This window comes from Lynx rufus, unplaced genomic scaffold (assembly GCF_022079265.1).
Source record: "Lynx rufus isolate CCGP_SWC_20201006 ecotype Redwood Valley unplaced genomic scaffold, mLynRuf1.p SCAF_4, whole genome shotgun sequence".
Classification (NCBI taxonomy): domain Eukaryota; kingdom Metazoa; phylum Chordata; class Mammalia; order Carnivora; family Felidae; genus Lynx; species Lynx rufus.
In genome coordinates this window covers 115,101,360-115,118,644 of record NW_025814856.1, presented here as the reverse complement: position 1 = coordinate 115,118,644, position 17,285 = coordinate 115,101,360, and positions in this window count along the sequence as shown.

Genomic DNA, 17,285 nt, shown 5'->3' with positions numbered 1-17,285 from the left:
CTCTTTTTCTTTCTTTCTTTCTTTCTTTCTTTCTTTCTTTCTTTCTTTCTTTCCCTTTTCTTTTCTTTTCTTTTTTTCAGTGTTTTTATTTTTGAGAGAGAGACAGAGCACTAGTTGGTGAGGGGCAGAGAGAGAGAGAGAGGGTGACACAGAATCAGAAGCTGGCTATAGGCTCTGAGCTGTCAGCACAGAGCCCAATGCAGGACTCCAGCTCACCAACTGCCAGATCATGACCTGAGCTGAAGTTGGGCTCTTAATCAACGGAGCCACCCAAGCACACTGAGAAATAAATTTCTATTAAGCCACGTCATCTATGGGATTTGTTAGAGCAGGCAGAGCCACTACATACCCTAGGTGAGAGAGATGTCAAAATCAAGTCCTCTGTGTCCAGGCAGTGGGCTGTGGGACCCGGTGGGGGCAGGGAGAGAATGGGAGCGTGGGTGTGGAAAGGCAGGAAGGGAAGTGTGGTGCACGAGGATTCTCCTTGAGCAGCACACTGCCCTCCCCTCCTGCTGCCCTCCTCTTCTTGGATTAAACTTTTCCAAGAAAGTACTCTGGATCTCTCTCCCCTCCCTCTGTCCCCTGTTTATCCGCCTCCCCAGTGGTTGAGCTGGGAAATTGCCCACTGTGCCTCGTGTTTTCTGTCCTCCCGTGGAATTCTCGCCACAGGACGGGAATGTAGGTCGGATGGACCAGAGCCGGGCACAGAGACACCCAGAAACAGGGGGAGTGCTAGCACTCCCGGGCCTGGCTGGCTGGGAGCACTGGCGGACTGAAGCGGTTTTTTTCCTTTTGGACCTGTCGCCTCCTTCCGTTTCCACGAAGCTCCTTCTCAGACAAACGCTATGCCTGGTGGGCGCTGGAGGGCGCTGCTCCTTTGATTTCCGAAAAGAAGCAGTCTTCCTGGGAGATCCCGCAGCCAGAGGGGCTCTACTCTGAAATTCCGCTAGCCCGCCCCCCCCCGCCCCCCCCGCTCCCGCTCCCGCTCCGGGCAGCAGCCTCCAGTGTCCATAGGCCGGGCGACTGGCCTGCACCCCTTGCCCCGTGCGGCCCCCCTGCCCCGCGCAGTTGCGGGGATGCTCGGCCAAGGAGCCAGGTTCCCAGCTCGCACGTACCGTCTTGCCTCAGCAGGTGTCACTGTGGTTGGGAAAGTGAGCGCCTGGAGGCTGTGCAGGGCAGACTTGGTCCGGGGGTGGCGGAAGGGGGCACGAAACGACTGAAATGTTCCCTAGAGTGAAGAATTGCTCCCACCAGCACGTGAACCTCCTGTGGTCGCCGCATGGAGGTAGAGGGGCCTTTTTTCACAGAACGGATGAAATTGGATCAAACTTGTCTAGTCAGGTGAGGTCTTGGGGTCCCTTCTCCCTGGAATTCCCCAGACACCACCACCCTGTGAGGAGCTTTAAATGCAGATCCCTGCCCCTCACCTGAGAATTTCTATTTGGAACTAATGGGAATCTGCATTTTAAAAAACATTACAGTGTTATATTAGTTTCAGGTATGCAATTTAGTGATTCAACAATTCTATACATTACGCAGTGCTCATCATGAGAAGTGTACTTTTAATCCCCTTCACCTATTTCACCCATCCCCCAACCCACTTCCCCCCTAGTAACCATCAGTTCATCCTCTAGAGTTAAGAGTCTGTTTCTTGGTTTGTCTGTTTTTTCCTTTGTTCATTTGTTTGGTTTCTTAAATTTCACATATGACTGAGATCATATGGTATTTGTCTTTCTCTGACTTACTTCACTGACTTACTCTAACCTCATCTGTGTTGTTCCAAATGGAAAGATTTCACTCTTTATGGCTGAGTAATATTCCTTTGTATATATACCACTTCTTTATCCATCTATGGTTGACGCTTGGGCTGCTTCCATAATTTAACCGTTAGTAAATAATGCTGCAATACACATACAGGTGCATATGCCTTTTTGAATTGGTGTTTTTGGTTTTTTGGGGGTAAATACCCAGTAATGGAATTACCAGATCATGTGGTGATTCTACTCTTAATTTTTTGAGGATCTCCGTTCTGTTTTCCACAGTGGCTGCACAACTTTGTCTTCCCACCAACAGCGCACAAGGGTTCCTTTTCCGCCGCATCCTCCCAACACTTGTTCTTTCTTGTGTTTTTTTTTTACTTTAGCCATTCTGACAGGTGTGAAGTGATACCTCCTTGTGGTTGTGATTTGCAGTTCCCTGTTGGGGAACCTGCATTTTTAACAAGCCCCTCTGATGTCACAATTGGTACCTTCCTTACTTTGGAAAACATTAAGAGACTCAGTCGGATGAAATCAATTTCCTGGAGATGGGCCAAGAATCTGGGTACTGTTTCAAAAGATGTTTCCCTGGGTAATTAGAAAATTACAGAAGTCATTTTTCCTCCAAAGGGCAGAAAGTGGCCATTTTTACCACCATTTTGGATTCAATTACTACCGAATGCCTGCTACTCTGCTAAACCCTTACTTACATAATTGTCTCATTTGTTCCTCTTTACGACTTGACAGCATCAGCTTTTCCATTTCAACCCGGGGTAACTGAGATTTTCCGGGTTAAGAAGTTTATCCACAGTCTCTGCTTATCTGTGGCAGGGCGTCAACTCTATCCTAGGTCTGTGTGGCCCCAAAAGCTTTGCAATCCTCTGTGTGGTTTGTATAAATGGATAAGGGAAGCACGGGTTCTTGGTCTGCCAGTCTGACCCCTGATGGGATGACACGTGAGCTGTGCAGATTTAAGATCAGAACTAGACACAAAAAATACTGGAGATTTAACTTGGAGGCCACTGCAGACCTTGGCAGGGGTTTTGGGTCCAGATTTGACCAAACAGTAGTCATTTAAGTGTATCAGTTAGTTCTCAGTTCTTTGTACTGTTGCACACAGGTAGATTTACAGCAACCACCTGACCAAGCCACCTTCAGCAACCTTGGCATTTATTCCAGGAACCTCCAGAGCTCCCTGGCTCTGGGCACCCCCTACAGTCCATTCCCAGCACAGCAGCCATAGTGGGTGTGCATTTGCACTGATATTTCTAAAATGTCAGTCAGATCATGCCACTCCAAATTTGCAATGGATTAGAATAAAATCTAAAGCCCTAATGGTGGTCCTCAAAACTCCAGTGGCTATAACCCAGGCTACCTCTCCTTCTCACCTTCTACCATCCCCCGGGGCTCACTGAGCTCTTCTCTCATTCCCAGCTTAGTGTCTCCCCTACTAGCATATCGTGGCCACAAGAACAAGAACTTAGCCCTGTGCACTAATAAATCTTCTTTGCTGGCATTTGAGAAATATTTGTGAGTGAATATTTATGAATGAGTGGTGAATTATATTTTTTGATTCTTGGATGTTGTTTTGTTAGGGAAACTAGAGTGGGAAATAGTTGCGGGGAAAAGCCTGGCGATGTTCTATTTCATTTCTACAGGTTAGTTAGTGTTCGGGGTTCTCCCTTCTACTCTCTGGAGTCAGAAAACACAAAGAGCACAGTTTCCGAAAGCAAAGAACATACCCACTGAACAAAGGAACACCTACCCCCCTTCACTGTTCCCCATGTTCAGTTGTGGACCACCTGCGAGGACCCTCTTAGAGCAGACCATGTTCTCTAATCTGCTGTGGAAGAGTTTGTACTGGTTTCTTAGTGCGAGACCAGGCACATGACATCAGAACCCGTTATAGAGGGACATGTACAATAAAAAGAATTTGATGAGCCTGTCCACCCAGTCAACAACAACAAAAAAGAACTCTGTTTTCTTCTGTCTGCTGGGTCGCTGGATTTGGCAAAGAAAGGATGAGGTTCTTGGGTGAGATGAAAGAGGTAGGTTGCTGGCCTCACTGTTGTTGGGTTTCTTGGTTTGTTTTGTTTTGAAGGGAGTCACTTGCCAAAGATCCGGTGGTGGTTATCTCCACATCTTAGGCAATGTTGGGGACCCAAAGCAAGGCTGGAATTGCCTGGGGTCTGAACTGGAGTGATTCGCACATGCTCAGCCCTGCCTCACCAGTGCCTTGGCCCAGCAAGCTACCCTCCCTCTCCCTGTGACCGTGTGCCTCTCATTGTCGGTGGGCATGAAATGCTATTCAATAGCCGCGTCTGTACGGACAGCCAGTGTATAAACATTATTTTTATCTACATAAATATGTAGAAGCAACTGAATGCAGTTCTTGCTACAGAATAAGGTGTCTCTCGTTCCTTAAGCTTTTTTCTGTTTCAAAAACAATAACACAAGTTAAACTTTTTCTGTAGCAGAAGCAGATGCATGGCAGAGCTGATAAAGCTGAAGGCTCAGGGTTACTTAACTGTAGGAAAGCAAATAAAATGGAAGGTTTAGAGCTGTGCATTTGCACGGCTTCTTCCAAGGCCCTAGGCATGACCTAGGAATGTATTCACATGTGACATGCTTTTGTAAAATTTGAAAAATGTTTTAACTGTCATCAGAACCATTCTCTTTTTCCTCTTCTACTTTCATTCCCATGATTTTTTGCATCTGGTGGCGTTGGAGGTGGTAACGGTCACTTTGGTGATCCAGCTAAAGGAAAGTTAATTGCAGATAGAGTTGGCTTGGATTTCATAGGATATACTTATTTGGTTCCCGAGTATTTCACGTAGGAATAAGTTATACAAAATTTTGCTGATTTTCCTAGAGTTGGAAGGGCCTTTAATACCTCTGGTCTATTATGTTTCCCCACCTGACATTGTAAAGCAAAGTTGCCCAAGACCAAAGTGTGTCTGTAGTGAAGGAGAGTTAGGGCTGCAACATACAAAGCCAGAAGCTAATCTGTGTAAAACGCGTGCAGTCATCAGAACTTTAATATTGTAGGTAGAAAATTGAGTTCTCACTGGTGCCAGATCAAAGCAGAAGTTGTGTCCTGTCTGAGATTAAAAAAAAAAAAATTGAAAAGAAATAGAAAGACAAATACCATATATGATTTCACTTATATGTGGAATCTAAAACACAAAACAAATGAATAAACAAACAAAAAGCAGAATCAGACTTGTAAATGCAGAGAACAAACTGATGGTTGCCAGAGGGAAGGGTGGGGGGAGTGGGATGGGTGAAGGGGAGCAGGAGATTTGGGGTCTAGTTAGGGAATGAATAAGGCCCAAGAATAAAAGGCCCAGCATCGGGAATATAGTCAATGTTACTGTAATAGCCTTGTATAGTGACAGATCATAGTTACACCCGTGGTGAGCTTAGCATGTCGCATGGAGAAGTAGAATCACTATGTTGCATACCTGAGACTAATGTAACATTGTACATCAATGATACTCAAATTAAAAAATGGGGAAAAATGAAGAAAAAAAGCAATTCATAATGGGCCACCATATGGACATCTATCAAATACCAATTCATAAGTGGCTTCAATTTAAAGCATTTAAAATTATTACTACTTGAAATCTTAAGACTTACACTTAAAAAAAGGTGATAGAGTTTCCCTAAATTTGACAACCATCTTAAAATTTCACATGACCTTAAGAATAATGAGTTTTTCCTATTTGGTGTGACAAAATCATTATTATATAAAAGGTACACGGCCAAAAATACAGGAAAAAATCATGATCGGCTGGTCAACTAATATATATTATATACAATACATTTTTATTTTAGCTATTATATATAAATTATGTATATATAATGCTCTGTCTCTGGATTTTGTGATGTTTGTGATATTTGCCAGCTTTTAATTTTTTTATTGAGATATAATTGATGTATAACATTATATTAGGTCCAGGTGTACAACGTAATGATTTGATATGTATATATATTGCAAAATGATCACCACAATAAGTCTAGTTAATATCCATAACCACAAATAGTTAATATTTTTTTTCTTATAAGAGAACTTTTAAGATCTACTCTCTTAGCAACTTCCAAACACACAATGCAGTATTATTAGCTATAATCACCATGCTGTACATTAGATCCCCTTGACTTACTTACTTTATGACTGGGAGTCTATACCTTTTAATTCCCTTTGCCGATTTTACCCGCATTCCATCCCCTGCCTCTGGCAGCGACCAATCTGTCTCTGTATCTAGGAGTTCAGGGTTTTTGTTTTTTTGTTTTTTCTTTTTTCTTTTTTAAAATTCTGCATATAAGAGAAATTATATGGTATTTGTCTTTCTCTGTCTACTTATTTCACTTAGTATATAATGCCCTCAAGGTCCAACCATTTTATCATATGACGAGATTTCCTTTTTTTAATAGCTGAATAAATATTTCATTATACACACGCACACCACATTTTTTAATCTATTCATCCATCAATGGATATTTAGGTAGTTTCCATGTCTTGGCTATTGTAAATAATGCTATAATAAACATGGGGGTACATATGTCTTTTCAAGTTAGCATTTTCATTTCCTTCAGATAAATACCCAGAAATGGAATTGCTGAGTCACATGGTTATTCTATTTTTAATTTTTCAAGGAATCTTAATGCTGTTTTTTGTAGTGGTTACATCAGTTTACATCCCACACCAGTGTATGAGAGTTCCCTTTCTCCACTTCCTTCTGGCCATCACTTGTTACTTCTTGTCTTTTTGATGACCGTCATCTGACAGGCGTGAGGTGATAGCTCATTGTGGTTTTGATTCATATTTCCCTGACGATGAGTGACGTTGAGCGCCTTTTCATGTCTCTTGGCCATCTGTATGTCCTCTTTGGAAAATATCTATCCTCAGCCCATTTTTAAAATGGATTGTTTGGTTTTGAGTTGCAGGAGTTTTTAATGAATTTTGGATATTAACCCTTATCAGCTGCCACGGTTTGCAAATATTTTCTCTCATTCAGGAGCCTCCCTTTTTATATTGTGGATGCTTTCCTTTACTGCACAGAGGCCACTTGTTTATTTTTGCTTTCCTTACTTTGCTTCTAGCATGTCTCAGCTTTTTAAAATTTGTAACCGGTTGTGATTTCACTTCTCACTCTAAGTTAATACTTTTGTACCTCCCCTACCTACTTATTAAGATTCTGCTGCCCGGGGTGGACAAGAACAGGTAAGCAACTCTTCGTATGGGACCCTTCCTTACCAAGCCAGTGGGTCTGTGCTGCATGCTACACTACTTGCTCATCAGAAAGGGAAGGAAGAAATAGATGCAAAGAAGGAGAAGCTAGAGAGGAAAGAAAAGAGTACCGAAATTCAAGCTGAACAGGTGAAAGTGGGCAAGGAGAGAATGAAGACTCCATAATGGCTGCTAACCAGAAAGAGACACATAAAGCAAAATATTAGGAAAATGCAGGGTAAAACAGACTAAACATTTTAGGGGGTTTTTCTAACTCTCTGCCAGGCCTTTCCCAGATGGCAACTGAACCATTTGTTTAAATTAAGTCTTGCTTAAATTATAAGGAGCTGAGCTAATTGTCAACGTCAAGAATTCTTGGAAGCCAGCCACGGGAGGTGGGAGAGAGCATACAGTGCGCTAGGGTGGGGAAGTGGCTCAACGTTTGCCAGCTGAGGATTTCTGGGATCCTTCTGGTATTCACTCACGTTCAAAACCCATAGTCACCCTCCAAAAGCCAGCCACTTTATCATGGCTGGAGTGCTGAAGCCCAGTGCCATGAAATATTCAGCATCGTTGATGGAAGACTTCTTTTTTTTTTTTTTTTTTAAATCCCCTGAGAAGAAAGTAATGGAGGAAAAGCAAAAGCTGGGGCAGGTAGCATAGTGGATGGGTCTGTCCCTCCTACTTTTTTCTTTTTTTTTCTTTTTTATTATAGTTGCTATAAAGTTCTTGAAATCAAACAATTTTAAAACCAAAGAAGCGGCCTTCAGGATTAAAAATTGAGATGAAGTTGATCTTTGGGGCATCTGGGTGGCTCAGTCGGTTAAAAGTCTGACTCTTGATTTTGGCTCAGGTCATGACCTCACAGTTCGTGAGATTGAGCCCCGCAACAGGCTCTGTGCTGGCAGGAAGAGCCTGCTTGGGATTCTTTCCTCTCTCTCCTTCTCTCCGACCCTCCCCTGCTCGCACGCTCTGTCTCTCTCTCTTTCTTTCTCTGAAAATAAATGAAGAACATTAAAAAAAAAAAAGATAAGTTGGCCTTTTAGTTGTAGAGGCCTGAATAATCACACGTAGAAATAAGAATTTCCTGATGGTACAAAATAGAGCCCTGCAGTTTTATGTTGATGGCCCAGGATTTAAGATGTAGTATCCAAGGAGAGTGAAGAAAACATGCCCGAACAGGGCAGAGATCACAGGGTCTAGTCTGAACATCCGTAAAAGAGAAGCACTCTCTGGATGAGCACAAACTGTCCACTGGCACATCTTAAAACTCTTAGCTCCTTTGCCCCCTGCAAACAGCTCGTGGGGCAACACCAAGTCCTCCCCCGGCATCTCCGGCTAATCTGAGTTCTCCGTCTGATGGCTTCCTTCACACCCACCTGCCCCAGCTGTGCCTTTCAAAAAACACTTAGAGACTGCAGCCAAGCTAGTTTTCTTTTTAACTTTCAGTTTTTATTGAGGTAAATTAGGAGTTGGGAGCGATCCCAACTTAACTTTCCTAATACTGTCACTAAGTGGCCACGGGTAATTGCTTGAGAGCTGCCCGCCAGATGACAGAACGGAACAGCAAACCTCCAAAGGGTCAGCCATTCAGTGCCACCCCACGGCCAATTGTCTGTACGCTTTACTGAACCTTACATGGAAACACCAAGCCTCCTGGATCTGTGAAAGTTGGATCAGAACTGCCTGAACAGCTTCGCTGTCGGTTTTTCTGGGCTAAAGGGACAAGAATTGTAACTGTTGAAAGCTAATGATGATGATGTCTAACAGAAAATCACTTGCCCATGGACACATCAAGTTGGATCAGTTACTGGAGACTGTTCACCTAGTGCCAGTGACGTTTGAAAATGTCTCTGTGCCATAGGTGTGAGCATTTTGGCTCTGTAAATTCCTGCAGGGCATATAAAGGCAGCGTGCCCTATTGAAAGGAAATTGAGCCCTGTTCCAGGCCTCCTCGGTTGCCTCCCAGTAAACAGTGTGAAGGAAGGTAACTCACCCCATTTCTGGGATCCTCAACATACCTGTCTGTAAAAGGGGGATGAGACACTCCGCCATATTTACTGGAGAGGGTAGTCACAGAGATCAAAGTGATCAAAGCTATGGATGGATTTTAGCAATTTCTATGCAGATGTAAATAGAGCTTGTTACCATAAATGGAAGATTCTCTATCCCTAGCACTTCACATGATGGTCCTGATCTCCAGAGCCTGCTGTAGCTGCCATACGTGCTCTCCACAAGGGTGTTTCAGTTGCTGAGGAGCTCTGCCTATTGAAGCCTAGGTTTTGTGATTGATGAGATTCTTTCACTTTAAGGAAAAGTCAGCACTGTTCATAAAATCTTTTGAGACGGGAAGAACTTGAGGAGTCTTTTCTTTACCACGAATTTGGCCTGAACTTCAACCAGCCTCATACAAGAGCGCCATGATGGATAAGTGTGTGATGACAATGCACAAGTGATGGAATGAATGAATACAGATTAACTGCAAATTACAGATTAGCAGGCAAACCTTAGCCAGTCTGTAAAGGGTTCATCAGCCCTTCCAGTTAAGGCTAATAAGGAAGTAAATGGGGGTGCCTGGGTGGTTCAGTCCATTGAGGATCTGACTCTTGATCTCAGCCCAGGTCTCCATCTCAACATAGTGAGTTCAAGCACCACATTGGGCTCTGCACTGGGCGTGATGCCTGCTTAAAACAAAAACGAGGAAGGGGTGCCTGGGTGGCTCAGTCGATTGGGTGCCCGACTTCAGCTCAGGTCATGATCTCCCGGTTCCTGAGTTCGAACCCCACATTGGGTTCTCTGCTGACAGCCCACAGCGTGGAGCCTGCTTCGGATTCTGTCCCCCTCTCTCTCTGCCCCTCCCCTGCTCCCACTCTGTCTCTTTCTCTCTCTTACTCTCAGAAATAAACATTAGAAAATAAAAAAAATAAAAAAAAAATAAGGCAGTAAATGTTACAGATGCTCACTAACCTAATGAAGTCTTGTCATTTCCTACTGTGGACAGATTTTCCTGGTTTACTTATTTATTCCTATTAGGTTACTATCAAGCCTAGTTGAAGTTTTCTGTTAAGTCCAATCTTAACTTGCTTAGTTGACCTTAAGCTTTCCAAGCAAAAGGGCATTTTCCCCCCTTAGAGCTGTATTTTCAGTATTGGAAAAAAATGTTTCTTCAGGGGATAAAATATGAAAGTAATTCCCAACAATAGGGAAATAGACCTCAAAGCTTTCAGCTGGGAAAAACTGAGAAATTAGAAACAGAAAGGCCTTGTTTGCCTTTGTATTTATTTGCTCTTCGAAATTATAAAAGAAATATGCGCTTATTTTAGAAAACTTATACAAAGAGTACAGAAGAGGAAAAAGAGACAGAAAAAATGCATAGGTACCTTCCTGACAGTATTTTTTTCCCCAGTGCATTTTCCATAGCTCAAATCATGTCTTAATTCCTTTAGTAGATCATTGTTGTGACCCCTATATACCAGGCACTGTGCTGGGCGGGCACTTTTTTGGAAGACACTGGTCAGCAGGATAGTTTTACTTAATTTTTATATCTACTTTCTTCATTTATAACATGGCTTTTCCAGGAGATGTTGTTTCCTTTACCCATTTGTGTGTGTATCAGGGGCCATGTCTGCAAAATTGTGTGGAACTGTCTTGCTATGCAGATTGTTAACTAACAATCCTGTCATTCTCTACGTCACATGAAAGTCTCTGTCCCTTTGTTACTTATAATAGAACCATAATCATCCTAATGTAGCTGGTCAGTGATGGATGAGACCCATGAATTCTGACAATTAGCATTGCTTAGCCTATCAAAATTTTAAAAGGAGCAAGTATCCCATAAGTCTATCCTAATCTTAGGCATACGCTCTGGGGACTTGTCCTTTAAAGCTGCAGGGCTCTGAAAAATGTTAGCGGGCCCAGCCGGTTCATCTTTTTCTATGATTGAGAGACGAAGGGAGATAAAGAATGAATGTCACTGTTTTTATCCTTGCACAGGTGGGATAGAATTGTTTTCTGCAGCCTTCTTTCAGTCTCCCAAATCTCTGAGGTTTGAGGACTCAGCTTTCCTGATAGACTGTCCCTGAAGATGGTGAATCAAAGGAGAGAATGAAAGAGTTTTTCCTCTAAATTATTCAAATTTAAGAATATAGGTACAGGTCAGACTGAAGCATCAGTAAAAATGTCTCTCCCTAGGTTGTAGCCAACAACCCTACACCCAAAGGCAATTAGCTTCCCATTGACTCGAGTGGCCTCCCCGGTCACAGAGGGGATCTCCCTTGTTTTCCCTTACAGGAAACCTCCTTTATAGGGAGCTCCCAGGGCTCCCCTCTAGTCTTTTAATGAAATGGTGCAAACATTTGTATACAGTCAAGCTCTGAGTATGGTGTTCACGGTGGGGGAGTGTGAGGCACACAGCGACTTTGAGGTTCATCCTGGGGAATTTCAGAAATTTTTTCACTTTTTCAGTATTTTCTATGTCTGTCTGTCTCTCTGTCTCTGTGTCTGTCTCTCTCTCTCTCTTTGAGCACAAAGGCTAGTTTTCAGATCAGTTTTTCAAAAATGAGTAGCATCTGATATTTTCCATCCTACAGAAGTCAATGAACACATTGCAGTATTGAGATTACAAGTTTTTATGTCTAAAGGATTTCTTGCTAAATTTTTTGAGAGGTTTATTGGCTTTGGTCACTCATTTTAGTTCAGGATGGTAATTTAAAAATGCTTATAAGGCAGGGGCGCCTGGGTGGCTCAGTCTGTTGAGCGTCTGACATCAGCTCAAGTCGTGATCTCACCGTTCATGGGTTCGAGCCCTGCCTGGGGCTCTGTGCTGACAGCTCAGAGCCTGGAGCCTGCTTCAGATTCTGTGTCTCTGTCTCTTTCTGCCCTTCCCCCGCTCACGCTCTGCCTGTCTGTCTCTCAAAAATGAATAAACGTTAAAAAAAATTTTTTTTAAATGCCTATAAGGTAAAAGTCTTTCTCCCTAAGAAGCAGCCATTGAAAATTAGAAATGTGGCTGTCTGTACACATGCCTGCATACACATGTATGTGCCAAAGCAAAACCAGAGCTGAACAATAGTTAGAGAAGTAAAAACAGATTTTATTCAGGACTATTGCAGTAGGGTATAAGAGACCGCAGTATAGAACTAAGCTCACTTCCAAATACAGCATGGACAGTGGGGATTTATAGCCAAGAGCAGGGGGGCGGGGGAGGGGTAGTGGATGGAAAATTACTAAGAGGAATTATCAGTAATAATGGGATCCTTGGCTTAAACCAATCTAACAGGATTCTTGCTGAAGACAGGCCAGGGTGATCAGACATCACCTAGGGGATGGCAAAGAATGAAGAATCTGCTAGGATACATACAGAGGGTGATCAGATAAGGAGGATGAAAGGCTCTCACTAAACTGACTTAGTTGTTACATGGAACCAAATTTTTCAGGGAAGTGCATAATTGGACTTAGCGGATTCAGGAGCCTGACTAAGGTTTGGTCATGCAAGGAATATCTGAGATGGATATAAATATAGATATAGATATGGATATAGATATAGATATAGATATTATATATGATTATATATGTATTTTTTTCCTGATGAAATATAATGGCTTCTTAACATTTCAAGTCCTCAATGAAAAATTTACTAGGGCAGTGGTTCCCTTGTGGGAGTCCATGGACCATCTGCATCAGAAGAAGCTAGGGAGATTTTTTTTTTTTTAATGTAGATTTAAAAGTCTTACATCCCCAGATAATCTGACTTAAAGGGACCTGGGAATCTGTATTTAAAACCCGATCATCAGATCATTTTCATGCTCTGTTACATTTGAGAACTACTTTCTAGTGGTGTACTTGCCCAGTCTTGAAAACAGCAAAGACATACCTTATGATTTATTTTTTAAAATAATAGTGGGGCGCCTGGGTGGCTCAGTCGGTTAAGCGTCCGACTTCAGCCAGGTCACGATCTCGCGGTCCGTGAGTTCGAGCCCCGCGTCAGGCTCTGGGCTGATGGCTCAGAGCCTGGAGCCTGTTTCCGATTCTGTGTCTCCCTCTCTCTCTGCCCCTCCCCCGTTCATGCTCTGTCTCTCTCTGTCCCAAAAATAAAAATAAACATTGAAAAAAAATTAAAAAATAAATAAATAAATAAAATAATAGTGACAATGGCCACCACTTAGTTGCCTCTATGTTCCAGATTCTGTGTGATTCTGTGCTAGGTATTTTCCCTATATTATTTTGATAATATAACACAGAGTTATTTAGAGCCTGTTATGGCATTGAATTTGAGATCATCTAACCCAGATCAAGAGGGCTTCTTTAACTTCAGGTGAATGAACGTTTTTTTAAATTAGACAACATACAGTCTTTATTAAAGCATGTCTCACAGTACCTTGGTTTTCTTTCTTTTGGTGAGGTGCACAAAGTAGACACTAAGCAAAGCAAGTGTCAAATAGAAATAACATGAAATTGACAGCATGTGCGTGGTTTAGACACAGAAGATGCAGTGCAGCACTGTTTGATAGGTAATACCGGAGCTAATAGTCTGTGTTTTCAGATAGAGCATCTGGGGGTGCTTACAGTATGCATAGTATGTCCACCATTGTTGATATCCACAATTCTTACTGTCTTGTCAAAGCGTTTGAGAATGGACAAAGAATTGCTATCCCCCAGTTGACCCCATGAACTCCAGTAATCCCAATGTAGATATTGTTTTTAAAAGACTTAGCAAGTTGGGGTACCTGGGTTGCTTAGTCAGTTAAGTGTCCAACTTCCTCTCAGGTCATGATCGCGGAGTTCATGAGTTCAAGCCCCAAGTCAGGCTCTGTGCTGACAGCATGGAGCCTGGAGCCTGCTTCAGATTCTGGGTCTCCCTCTCTCTCTGCCCCTCACCTGCTCACACTCTCTCTGTCTCTCTCTCTTCTCAAAAATAAATAAACATAAAAAAAATTTAAAGATTTAGCAAGTTTTCAGGGCACAGGGGTGGCTCAGTTGGCTAAGCATCCAACTGTTGATGTCAGCTCAGGTCATGATCTCATAGTTTGTGGGATTAAGTCCCATGCGGGGCTTTGCGCTGACCTCTTGGACCCTGCTTGGGGTTCTCTCCCTCCCTTTCTCTCTGCCCCTCTCCCCACTCACACGCGCGCGCACGTGTGTGTGTGTGTGTGTGTGTGTGTGTGTGTGTATGTCTCTCTCTCTCTCTCAAAATAAATAAATACTTTAAAAAAAAAGATTTAGAAAGTTTGGTTTTAAGAATATTTGATCTCAGCTCCTTTGCATTATAAAAGCATGGATTTTCTGTCTGTGGTGTTAAAGGCTTTACATCTCCCTGCATGGGGTCTGATTTGTTTCAAGTACATCTGCTATGAATGTAGCTCAAAGGGAGACTGTAGAAATCTTGGGTAGTTTCTCCCTAATAAAATAGAGAAGGGAGATCTGTTTAATAATCAAAGATTCAATGGTTCTTAACCAATAAAAGCTACAGCAAAATTTTAAGCATGAGGAAAACAGAACAATTTTCGTTTTATCTATGTAGACAGCTAACCTCATCGTCACTGAGTTCTTTTTGACAATAAATATGAAATGTCTCTTGGACGTGGGCTAGTCATTCATTCAATAAACATTTATTGAGTGCCTATCATGCACCAGTATTTTAAGCCCATTGGATACATCAGAGAACAAAAAGATAAAGAACCCTTGTCTCCCAGACCTTTTTTTCTGTTAAACTTTTAAGCATTCTAGGCTACTGGGAAACACCAATATTGGTCTATGGGTTGCAAACTGGTAAACAGAGGCTCAGTTCAACTCATAGATGATTTCTTTGATTAGCCAAGTGGGTTTTATTTATTTTATTAAAACAATTTTTTTAATGTTTATTTATTTTTGAGACAGAGTGCAAGTGAGTGAGGGGCAGAGAGAGAGGGAGATACAGAATCCAAAGCAGGTTCCAGGCTCTGAGCTGTCAGCACAGAGCCCGATGCAGGGCCAGAACCTGTGAACTACAGGATCATGACCTAACCTGAAGTCAGATGCTCAATTGACTGACCCACCCAGGCGCCCCTAGCTGACTGGGTTTTAAATGTTAGTTTGAGGGAAGCCTGGGTGGCTTAGTCAATTAAGCGTCCAACTCTTGATCTCAGTGGGTCTGATGTCAGGGTCCTGAGCTCAAGCCCCATGTTGGGCTCCGTGCTGGGCATGAAGCCTACCTAAAATAAATACATACATACATATATACATCAGTGTTAGTTTGAATGCTTTAAAAGAGCTACACACTCACCAGAAGACACAAGCACCATTTCTTACTGTTTTCACCTCATCCGCTTCATTCCGACACTTACCTGCCTGGCCTCTGAAGGCATCTGAGTTTGTAGCCCCTGGCATTTAGTATGTCCATGCTTGGCATTGGTTCTTCCTGTGCATCTGGAATTTTCAGCATAAACTCTTTCATCACCTCAAAGAATTGAGATGCTTTGAATGTGTTCAGAGCTATATCTAAAATGCTGGGTAATTTATGGGTGTCAACTCCCACACATACTCACATATAAAGGTCAAAAAGGCCAGTGGTGGGGTGCCCCAGTGTCTCAGTCAGTTAAGTGTCTGACTTTGGCTCAGGTCATGATCTTGCAGTTCACAGGTTCGATCCCCATGTAGGTCTCTGTGCTGACAGCTCAGAGCCTGGAGCCTGCTTTGGATTCTGTGTCTCCCTCTCTCTCTGCCCCTCCCCCACTTGTGCTCTCTCCCTTGCGTGCTCTCTCTCTTTCTCTCTCTCCCTCTGTCTAAGAAATAAACATTAAAAAAAAAAAACAAAAAAAAAAAACAGTGGCTTACATGGCTTGTAATAGCTAAGATGTTTCTAGAACTAACTATGCTATTTGTTTTACGTACGCTGGAAAATCGAGGTGTTTTTTTGTTTTTGTTTTTTTTCTGTTGGCAAAATTGTACATGGTGGTTACAGGGGAAACAAACTTTTGCATCTATTTTTTAGGAAGATGATGGACATCTTCTCTCATTCCTCTTGAGTGTCAGCCTGTTGCACTGTCTGGACTCCTACACTCATGCTCTCCTTTTGAAATGGAATGTTCCTCCCACACCCCATCACCACAAATCCTCCCTGTCTGTTCAACCCAATGCATCCTTTCCTTAGGGTTCCCATTTTCTTCATGAAAACAATGTATTCTAGTCTAACTCTTCTCTGAACTCAAGGTGCATTTAGGAAAGTTGATATCATCCCTTCATTTGTTTGTTCAGTGTTTATCGATTACCACCTTGCCCTGCTTGGGGTACTCCAACTTTAGCACTTAATTATCTATTGTCCTGTAGGGTTTAGGGATTCTTAGGGTACGTTCATCCTGAACCCTTAAAAGTGTGTGCATTTTCCATTGTGATGGACCATGCCTAAGGCCATTGTTCTCCGAGCTGTGCTCTTGTAGGAATAAGAAAAGGAGCGTCCCTTGGATGCAGTGCTTGGAGGGAGAACACCCATCCCCCACTTTCCTCCTCACCTGTGCACCCTCCCCATGATGGGAACACCTGCACAGCCATATGGGAGAGTCTACGCAGTATCACTGAATGACCCAGCAAAGAGCAGACACTTCAGAAAGGCTTGACAAATCATTCATCTTGTTTAAAACAGAGGAAGTCCTCAATTAGTGTTAATAATGAAAAGGTTCTTCCTAACTTCAAGTTAACCAGGCTCCCAAAGGTAACAGCCAGTTTCAAGTCCTATATTATAAGCATCAAATCCTTGTTTAACTCAGTTTTTTCCCTAATTTTTATTTATTTTTGGGAAAGGGAGAGTGGTGGGAGGTGGGGGGTGGGGAAGAGGATCCAAAGCGGGCTCTGTGCTGACAGCAGAGAGCCTGATGTGGGGCTTGAACTTGTGAACAGCAAGATCGTGTTCAGGGCTGAAGTCGGATCCTTAACTGACTGAACCACCTAGGCGTCCCCAGCTTAGTTTTTATGAGGGTGTCAAACCTGGGTGCTTGTTAGGGGGAGAAGAGGTTCTGTTAACCTCCACCAGGACAACAGGGGCTCAATGAGACTGTGCCAGGCAAATGGGGATGTGGGCACCTTAGCATCCATAGTAGTAAAATGAGAAGCACCTTTATGGGCACCTGGGTGGCTCAGTCGGCTAAGCATCCGACTTCGGCTCAGGTCAGGATCTCACAGTTCGTCAATTTGAGCCCCACATCGGGCTCTGTGCTGACAGCTCAGAGCCTGGAGCCTGCTTTGGATTCTGTGTCTCCCTCTCTCTCTGCCCTTCCCACGCTCATGCTTTGTCTCTCTCAAAAAAATGAATAAACGTTAAAAAA